The sequence below is a fragment of the Alligator mississippiensis genome, chromosome 4 (assembly GCF_030867095.1).
Source record: "Alligator mississippiensis isolate rAllMis1 chromosome 4, rAllMis1, whole genome shotgun sequence".
NCBI classification, from domain to species: domain Eukaryota; kingdom Metazoa; phylum Chordata; order Crocodylia; family Alligatoridae; genus Alligator; species Alligator mississippiensis.
This window is the reverse complement of record NC_081827.1, coordinates 86,997,498-87,007,743: the sequence shown is the minus strand read 5'-3', so window position 1 is coordinate 87,007,743 and position 10,246 is coordinate 86,997,498. Positions and strand designations below refer to the sequence as shown.

General features: G+C 39.1%; 1 long non-coding RNA gene across 1 annotated transcript; it reads right to left on the bottom strand.

Annotated features, from left to right (window-relative positions):
* Positions 1 to 1,086: 1,086 nt before the first annotated feature.
* LOC109281520 (uncharacterized) lies at positions 1,087 to 7,109 on the bottom strand. The gene is made up of 2 exons (XR_002088185.2): positions 5,190 to 7,109; positions 1,087 to 5,104 (listed from the first exon to the last, which is right to left on the bottom strand). It is a non-coding gene; the product is annotated as an uncharacterized LOC109281520 (long non-coding RNA).
* Positions 7,110 to 10,246: the final 3,137 nt, after the last annotated feature.

The following is a 10,246-nucleotide window of genomic DNA, read 5'->3' as shown; positions in this document are numbered from 1 at the left end:
AGTCAGTAATATGATAATTTATTGCAGCTCTCTGCTATTACATTTTTGCTGAGAAATGAGGATTAACACTTCTTGTTGAGTAGATTATGGGGTGTTTGGATCAGAAAAGCATAAATTCCAGATTTCCAATGGTAAATTGTGGGATTTGGGGCATAAATCTGGAAACTAGTCTGAACAATTCATTGAGGCAATAGGTATTAATGCACAATTCTTTTACAAATGTAGGATCAAAATCTCTGACCACGTAATATGTTGTCTGACGTCAGTAGAAATCACTGTGGTTGAGGATACCAGTATAAAGAACCATTGACTCATTTCTTGTGAACCTTTCATCGTGACTGACACAGTAATTTGGGTTTCCCATAAATTCATTCTTAATTCTGAACTTCTTGGCTTTTTTTAAAGTTATTTTTGAATTACTAGATCAATCTGACCTGCTTTTTAACCCTTCAGTTACTGCTAAATTTAACTGCTGCTTAAATTTTTGCTCACAGCAAAATCTATACACATTAAAAACTTGAAAATGTAACATAGTGTTTATCTATAATAATGTATGGTTGAACAATAAACATCTCCACTGACAAAAAAACATTTTTTGATTCTGTATAAGATTTCTTTGACATACTTTGTTTATGTCTTTTCAACTAGCACAACTGAAAAATGTGTGTTGCGTGTGTTACTCCTGTGAAAAAGCTCTTGCTGTTTGCAAAAAAATATAAAACTTCGCTTTAGGTAAAAAAGAGAAGCACTTTTCAAGTCTCCCTCAGATCATTCCCTTTTTATTTTCAATTTACTTTTCCCTACCAGCTGAGCTAAGATTCAGAAGATTAGAATTTCCCAGTTTACTGGTATGGTAAAAGCTGGAGTGAATACTGAATATGGTAATTTGATACAACCATTTAAAAAAGAATTGTAGTGTGGTCACTCTGCACTGCTTTGGGAACCTGTTAATGCAGGACATAGAGGCAGAACTGAATAATTTCTAATGAATGGTAGTAGCTGGTAATGAACCCCTAATTAGTGAAGAACAGCTGAAACACAAAAGCTGTTTGGCTGCATACTCCATGTGAGAGCTGACACAAAAATAGATTTACTGTCCTGCAAAAAGTTTTATTTTTTTGTACAAAAAAAAAAATCAACATCTGGACATTATAAATTTTGGATATATGAGTCATAAGCATAAGTTTGGACAGTTAATCAACATTTTGATATCTTCAACAAACAGCATTTGGACAAAAAGCATTCTAGTTTAAATTGAAACATTTTGTTAAGATGCATTCAAACAGTTCATTTCAATTCTGATCCTTTACATTTTTTATATAATATAAAGTACATCTTGAAACAGCGCACATTGGGTCAGGTGTAGGAGGACTTGGCAGGGAGGGAGGGTAGTTCTGTCATCTGAGGATTCCTTCATGCTGGCAGGCCTCTTAATATGGGGACAGCTCGCTGGATTTGGCCTCATTTGTTAAAGTAGCGTCTGGGTACCAGTTTATGATGGAGAATCTGGCCCACTAAATCTGATGTTGATCTTATTTGTTATTATTTCACCGATTCCTGGGAGTAAAAGAAACAGAGATGGAACCAGCTGTTGTATTTCTAGTTGTTGATCAAATGTATATATTTTTGTGCACCACATTTTGTTGAACATATGAGGCTCGAGATGTTGTTTGAAATAATTGCAACAAAGGAAAACAGTGATTAATTTCAAGTTAGCAAATGGTAACATCCAGCAACATAATACAGGGGTAATATACATTATCTTCTATGATCTGTGCCTCAGGCCAACAACTTGAAACACAAGATTTGAAAACACTTCAAGGCCTCATTTTTCCCCTGCTTTTTAATTTTGCTAATAGCCATCTAATGGCAAGCTGTGACAGAGCACAGAAAAGAAAAATTGGTGGAACAAATGAAATATCTTCTGCTCATTAATAACTGGACTAGTGCTTCTGATTGTGTGTAAACTAATATCTACTGAAAATAGTCTGGTACCATTTCTGGGAGGCAGAATACATATGACAAATATTTCGGTATGACAACAGGAGGCGGCATGTGGCATTACCCTGTGTAAGTTGAGTACTTGCATGATCTTTGTACTGGTTTGGGAAACCTGCGCACGCACATGAAGTTGGAGCAGTCTCTAAAATGAGTGGAAAATGTAATAAATTGTGAGACTTTTAGAATATACTTCTGAGCGGATACATTTTTAGAATGGTAGCTCCTATTTATGACAGAAGTGCATTATATGCATGCCGCTAGCTTTTAAGCTAATTGTGGATAAAACATATGAGCAGTTTTAGAACAAGGAACCAATAACTCTTCCTGGAAATACGGCAGTGTAACAATTCTGGCATTAACTTTTTTTTTTTTAAAGTTTTTCAGATTGATGTTTTCTTTTTCTATTTTAAAACTGCTTCCAAACAGTAACTCATGCCAGGAAAAACAGAGGCATTTTCTGAATGACAACAATGCCCATTGTGTTTTCTGTAACAGATGCCAGAATTTTATCACCAGGCCAGACATTAACCTTGTGGTATCATCCTGAAAAGAAGCATTAATGTCTCCTTCCCACTCCCTCCCTCCTGCTGATTTCTATTCTCCTGTAATACCTTATGATGCCTCCTGCCTTTATAGCTCTACGCACATTTCCTTGTCTTGTATATCAGGAATACATAAAGAGCAAGGTTACTTTTTTTTTTAATTGAGAATCATTTTTGATCTTCCTGCTGCTCAGTGAAAGATATAAAAGAAAATATGAAAAGGGGGGTTCTTGTGGCTTCTTTGTCTGAAGCAGAGAAAAAAAACTTTGGTGAACATACAAGGATGTAGAAAGCTTTTGGTCTGAATGCTCATCAGTATAGCTGGTCAGAGAAGGGGCTCTTCCTGCAACTACTGATGGCAGTTTTTGTCACTGATCTCAGTGGAAGGGGAATATGGTGTGTAGATTCTGTGTACAGACCCAGTTCTGCAGTCTTTAAAGTGACTAATTAATGTGAAGGATGTCATTTTTTGAAAGCGATTCCTCAACCTGAATAATAACCATTCAGCAGAATCTAGACAAAATTTGTACTTAATACAAAGTTCACCTGGCGCATCATGGTAAGGTGAGAGGCAATACTGAGAGCCTCATGCTAATGTGGTAAGTTTCACTAGTAGATCTCAAAGTGCTTTGCAAAAGAAGTGATCATCATTAAAATTGAGATTCATTAGCTATATGTTGGCTGTGGGCATGGAGAGGGAAAGGGGGAACTGAGGGTGGCTTCCATGTGAAAAGAGTTTTTAAAACGAGGATTTTTTCCTTTGGAGATGAGATTAAGACTAGATATGATGGATATATTTGATAGTTAAATAGAGACTGAGAAGATCAGTTTGAAGCTCTTCTTAATACGATCTTCGACAAAAGAACAAGAAGAAATTGATTGAAATTCAAAGCACATATTTAGACCAGATAAAATGAAAGGAGGTGCAACATAAAATTAGCCCATGGAACTCACTGTCACAGGATATCACTGAAGGAAATTAATCAGTGAGATTCAGAAAGAAACACTCATGAATAAGAATATCATCTGCAATTACACTAGCTAGGATAACAATTAACTATCCTCCTACTTCAGAGTATGAGCTGATAACCAGCTGGGGAAAGCATTCAGTTTCCCCCCAGGGTATAGTATTATACAATGGGCAAGTACACCATGGAGATTTTATGCCTTCCTCTGGAACAGCTGCTATAGAGCACTCTCTGAGAGAGGACAGTGGGCTAGACAGATCATTGGTCTGTTTCAGATGAGCAAATACTAATTCTTAAGCCTGAAAATATTTTCAACAGGATTATGTATATTTCTCTTTGCAGACATTTAGAGATGGATTGGATAGCCAAAGTATGGATATGGATGGGTTTCTAAGGCAGCCCTTTCAAAAATACACTTTATTTTGTGAACCAAGCTGAATACATTTGAGCTTGATCAAGGCACATATAAGTATTCTAGTCTGTTAGTTTAGTCTAAAACATTAGATCTGCTCTGTTCCCCCATCACAGGCTTGATGGCTAGGAGGGGTATTTAGTTTTATTTTTTTTAATTAAAAAATCAAAATAATACAACAGATGTCTTTCTATAAAACATTATTATTATTATTATTATTATTTCTACCTAGACAGCTTGATAGCAGCCATTATTTTTTTTCTGGCTGTCTTATCAAGTTCTGGTGCATGCAGCAGAGCTGATAAGAGATGAGAAATGTTACCCTTGGGATCACCATGGATTATTTTTATGCATTGCTGCTCAGTGACAGCCAGTCTCTGAGAACTGGTTCTATTGTTCAGGCTGGGCAGTTTCTTTTCTTCCTGTATCAGGAGAGCAGAAAAGGATGCACCTGCCATTGTGTGATAGACTGAAATTTCATTACTCACAAAGTTCAAATGGCATTGGTTTCCAAAGAGGCCATCTTCATGGGATCTCTTTTGAAGAGGCAAATGAAAAGAGTAGAAGGGAGGAAATAAATTAACCCTTAACTTCTGAGGCAGTTTCTGAAGTAAAAAATAAGAACACATGAGAGAGAGTACAAGGGAACTTTAGTACCAATACCATTTCATGACCAAGTGGACCTGGATAAAATAATTCATTTTGTTTCATGTGTTTCGTTTGAAGAACTTTCCTTAGGGCTGTAGCTTGTGAGCTGGTGAGCCCCTCGGGAAGAGGGCCTCCCAAGATCAGTCCCTTTAGTTGGTTGTAAAGATGAGGGTCAATAACTGAATGAATTTCTAACAATCTGAGTATCCACTATACTTGCATTGTGTAGCTGAGCCTTCAGTCTCTTCCCAAAGAACTGTCTTCAATAACAGGCTACAGATTTTCATATTTTTGGTCTTCATACTTTAGGTTTGTGGACCCTTCTTCTATCATTAGTTTTCTAAACTATTTTAGTTTAGCAGAGCTAAGAATGATGGGATTGGTTAGATGTTGTTCATAGTAATAGCTGCTGTTAACCAGTTCTTTCATCTATTCTTTCATCTGGTTCTGTTGACCAGCTTTCTGTGTTCTCCATTTTCAGCTTCTGTTGTTTTTTTGCTTTTCAACATTTAACAGGGTTCCACTCCTTGCTCCTGAAACAGTCACAGACAAAGAAATGCCATGAGTTGAGAGCGAGACTCATCCCATTAAATACGGTGTGGTAACATTGCAACTTACCTTTATGCCCACTTGGAAGGGACCAGGTCGGCTTATTCTGACATTGGGCCTGGATTCACAGAACCAAATGGGTGTTGGATATCCAGATTCTCTTCCCTCCTGGAGCAAATGGGCTGAAAGGGAGAGGCCAAAGTCAAGCCCATCCTTTTCCCTTCAATGTCCCAGCCAGTATTGCTGAGTCTGCAGTGGGTATGTTGAGTTTGCTGCTGTGAATCATTGGCTAATTACTCCTCTGTCCTCCTCAGGGAGTAAGGAACAAGTGGAGAAACTGTGCCCCCCAGGGGGACTTTGTGAGTCTTAGTGCCACTGCTGGAGAAATGCTGTTTTTGCACCACGACTTAGTGCTCTGGTCCTGTTGTTCAGTCTGTTCAGGAGCATAATGGGATGGGGGGTGGGAGGGAGAAGATGGGGGGACAAGAGGGACACCAGACCTGGGTGCTGACTTATAGAGGTGATGCCAGAATGATGCCCCTCTCCCTTTGCTGCATCTGTAGTCTTTGCTGCATCTGGAGCAGCACTGCCTCCTCTGACCAGAGGTGCTGACTTGAACAAGCCCTGTGCCACCTGGTTGTAGGAGTTGTGTGCTAGGACACAGCAGGAGCAGGCCTGCACTGCCCAGCTCTGGAAGCTGAATTGGAGAAGCCCCACACTGCCTGGCCAACAGAGCCAGGTGCAGGGCCGCACTAAGAGCAGCGAGGGTCTGTTGAGTTCCCCCGGACAGGCAAGATGTTGCCCAAGCAAAACCGGGCTGCTCCAGCTCAGCTTTCAGGGCTTCCGGGAATGCTGGGTTGCCCCTGATGTGTTCAAGCTCCTACAGCCAGGTGCTGCAGGGCTTCTTCAGCTGGCTCCTACTGATAGGCAGGTACAAAGCTGGTCCAGATATAACAAAGGAGCACTCACTGCTGCCGCTACCACCTCTGATGCCCAAAGTTTCACCTAAAATGCCACCATGCCTTTGTGAAAGCTGGATGGCCTTACTCAAGGCCAAATTCTGCCATCTTTACTTATAGTCAGTAGTACCTTACTGTGGGAATAGTCTCAGTGAAAATAATGGGGATATTATAAACGCAAGGAAATGCTCATCCTGAGTAAAGGTGCCACAATCTGCCCCTTATTTCTTAATCTATTTGCATGCAGTTGTGACTCGAGCAAACTCCCATCTAAGGCTATTTTACAGGTTTATTTTGTTTGACATTTGATTGCTTTTATTTTAAGTTGGTTCTACATGCAAAACTTCTATTGGCCATAGCTGCATCTATTAGGAATATGAAAAAAAAATAGAGCAGCCCTAGTGTAGATGCAGTTATTTTGTTCAACATAACTGTGCCAGCAAAGAGCTCTTGGTATAAATGACATCTCGACTAGGTGCCTTGCAGGTGGAGCTCTCCTGGAAAATCATTAGAATGTACAGATAGTAAAATTCCTTTAAATGATTTCTAGATCAGTGTGTTAGCTTTCCTTGAGGTACTTGCAGTAAAATGCTTGAAAATATGACTCAAATAGAATCTAATCAAAAGGAAAACAAAACAAATCCCGAATAGTTTCTTAATTTTTAACACAATACCATGATTTCTGTGGCCTGATTCATGATTTTTGATCACTTGGTGAACTCATGTTTCAGACAAGCTAGGCTGGCACAGATTATTACAGATTAGTTATTTATATATTAGTAGTTTCATAAATTGGACCATAAATTAAGAGAGTGCAGAATCTATTCCAGCAGCATGATTGTGCAGTCTAGTTATAACTAAACTGTAACAGGTGCAAAATATTTGCTAAAAACTGGCACACGGTCCACATAAGTGGAAATTTTTAAATTTAGTTGGGTAAAGGAGAATAAACTAATCTGCATGTCTATGCCCTCTTAAAACTAAATTGAGTCATTCTCTTGTAAAATAGCGGGCTTGGGTTCTTCCATGTATAATCAGCTAAAATTAGTTTGGTCTAGTGTTTTTTCTGGGTTTCGTGTTTAGGAGTATGTAAACAGCCAAAACTTCATTTCCTCCTGAGTGAATAGATCACTGTATTCCACCATAATCTATATTTTGATTATCTGTCAGTAATTCTATGTTCTTGCCTGACATTGAATGTAGCATTTGTATAGCACATTATGCATTTGCATGCCAGATAAATGACACTACTTAATAATCATTTTATGTACTCTGAATATGTAGTGAATAAACTAAGAATAGTGGACTGAGACTGAACAGACCTTACATAGTGACATATAACAGATATGTCTCTGAATAGGGCTGTGCAGATAACTGATTTAACAGTTCAGCCTCCAAACCAAAGAATAAAAACAAACTGGAGGAAAATAGGGCTGGAAGGGACTTCATAGGGTCATCTAGTCCAGGGCCCTGGATGAGGCAGGATCATCCCTCACGAAACCATCCCAGCCAAGTGCCTGCCTAACCTGTTTTTGAAAGTTTCCAAGGATCAAGATTCCACAGCTTCTCTAGGTAGCCTGTTCTAAATCATTTTATGTGGCTCCCAACCTGATGTAAACATATTTTTTCTGTTGCGAGTTTTAAATAAAAGTGAAGAGTTTTTGGTACCATTCACAAAAAAGGGAGGATAAGATGCTGCTGCTGCTTCCCATCCTCTCCTCCTCCCCTTGCATCTTACAGCCCAGTGGTTTGGACACCTATAGCGCCGGGGTAAGGGAGACTCAAGTTTGAACTCTTTCTTTGCCTGATGCAGAGCATAAATGAGATCTTCCACCTGCTGGGAGGGTGCCTTGTCTTTAGGGCATTCTGGGACAAAACTCTTTCACCCTCAGGATGCAGTTGTTTCACTTTGATTTATTAGCTTAAATACTGATTTGAAACAGGGATGGAAACCTGAGTCTCTATTCTCCTTTAGGCACAATCTTGAGCTAAGGTGAGGTGCTTCAATCTGCTATTTAAGGAGGAATTTAATGAAGCAGAGATGCCCTTCTCTGTCACACTCCTTCCATTCTTCTTAGTGTCCTGGAGGTGGTGGGGGGGATGTTAGGGTGGGGGTTACAGTTTCTTTTTGGAACAAATTGTAACGTGGCATACTGGCTCTGTCATGCAAGAGCAGAAAACATGGAGGCAAGAATCAGGAAATCTCCCACCTGTCCTTGTCCACCTGCTCAATAACTCCTCTAGAAGTTAAGTAAAAAAAACAAAACAAAACAAAAATGGGGGGTAGGGGGGTGGGTCCAATGAGACAGCCTCATTCTTCTTATTCTTTATGCTTTTATGAAATACTCCCTTAACTTTTGCTTAAATATTGTTTCATCCCTGTGTTCAGCACATGTACATTAATACTTTCTCTCATGTTTCATAACAAACTACTGAGAGGAAGTTGCCATCAAGTTCTACAGAAACTGGTATCCCTGTATGGAGCACCTTTCCTCCCTTTGGTTCCCATTAGAAAATGCCACAGAAGTAGCAGCTAATTCAGGGGAAGTTCATAGGAGAAATCCAAGATGCACAGACGCACCCATTTTTAATTTTTGTATTTATCAGCCTGATTAAGGTTTTAATATTGGCTCAAAAAAGAATACACAGGAAAATACCCAACCCAACTGAAATATTTTATCTGAACACTGTTACAGCCTTAGTATTTTGTGAAACAAGAGGTGAGAAAGAAAGGGAAGGAAAGTCGAAAGGATATGCTGATAGGTTTGTTGTTTTTGGACAGAATCTTTTAACCATGCCTTAAATATAAACTGAGTTTTGCCTAGCGGGCAGCTATTTCAGGAATGGCTTACCTCAAGAGATTAAAAATGTGTGTTTTGAAAAGCAAAGAACTTTTCCAAATATTTATAAGAATCTTTCCAAATTGTGAATGAACAATAGCTAATGGTTGCCAGACGGCATAGCAAAAGGGAGTTGCAAAGCCAAGCTAGTGCTACTGCAAGTGGTTTGAGTATTTGTTTCCAAGCAATACATGGATATTATCTTTGGGACAGATCATTCGTACACCCACTGGTTTGTAAGCAAGATGTGGGAGATTTACACTGCTAGTGTAGAGAATGTGTAAGTGATTTTAGAGAAGGACAAGGAGGACACCAATAGCTTATTCTGAAAAATATATGAGGCTGAATACTCTGTTCAAGTTTGTGGTGAAATGTAGCTTTGTACTATCATTATATCAGTGCTACTGAAACTTGAAGCAGTCTCAGGGCTCCTCTAAATTTTGCTCACTGGTAGCTTTTGTAAAGGGATTATTCTGCCACCTTGGTGTTACAGGAGTTCAGCAGAAACTTTAACCTAACTCTCCACCCCTGTGGATGACTCTGACAGCAGGAAGTTGTCAGGAAATTGCCAAGACAAGTGAATGTTGCTTGATGAACTATATACAATATGATTGAATTTTGGCACAACAAGAAAACCTTCAAAGAAAGCAAAACAAAACAAATGTTCTTAATTTTTTCCTGACTCCTCCAGAAAACCTATTATGCCCTGATCATTTTGCAGCTACTATAAAATATGGCATAATGTAGCTCTTTTGTACTGATCGAGCCCTACTCGAAGTTGCGAGGAATGAACAAGGTGGCAATATAGGATACTTAAAGGAGGGTTTTTTGTTTGGGCATTTTTTTCTGGAAGTTTGTGTAAAAGCAAGGAGGCGCTTGGCTTTTCCACAGTTTGTGTTATCAACAAAATAGTTCAAATACAAAATTGAGGCTGAGGTAATTTCACAGCTGTTGGCTATACTCTTTGAGAACTCATGGAGGTCAGATGAAGTCTGGGATAATTAGAAAAAGCCCAATTATAGTGCCTATCTTTAAAAAAGGGAAGAGGGAGGATCTGGTGAATTACAGACCAGTCATCCTGACACTGATTCTTGGAAAGACCATGGAGCAGGTCCTCAGAATCTAACGTGAAGCATCTAAAGGAAAACAAAATGATAAGAAATATCTGTTATGGATGTACCAAGAGTAAGTCATGCCTGACCAACATGATGTCCTTCTATGATAGAGACCGGCTCTGTTTTGAGGGAGAGAGCAGTGGGTGTGATATACCTTGACATTAGCAAAGCTTTTGACACTGTCTCCCATGACATTCTCATTAGCAACCTAA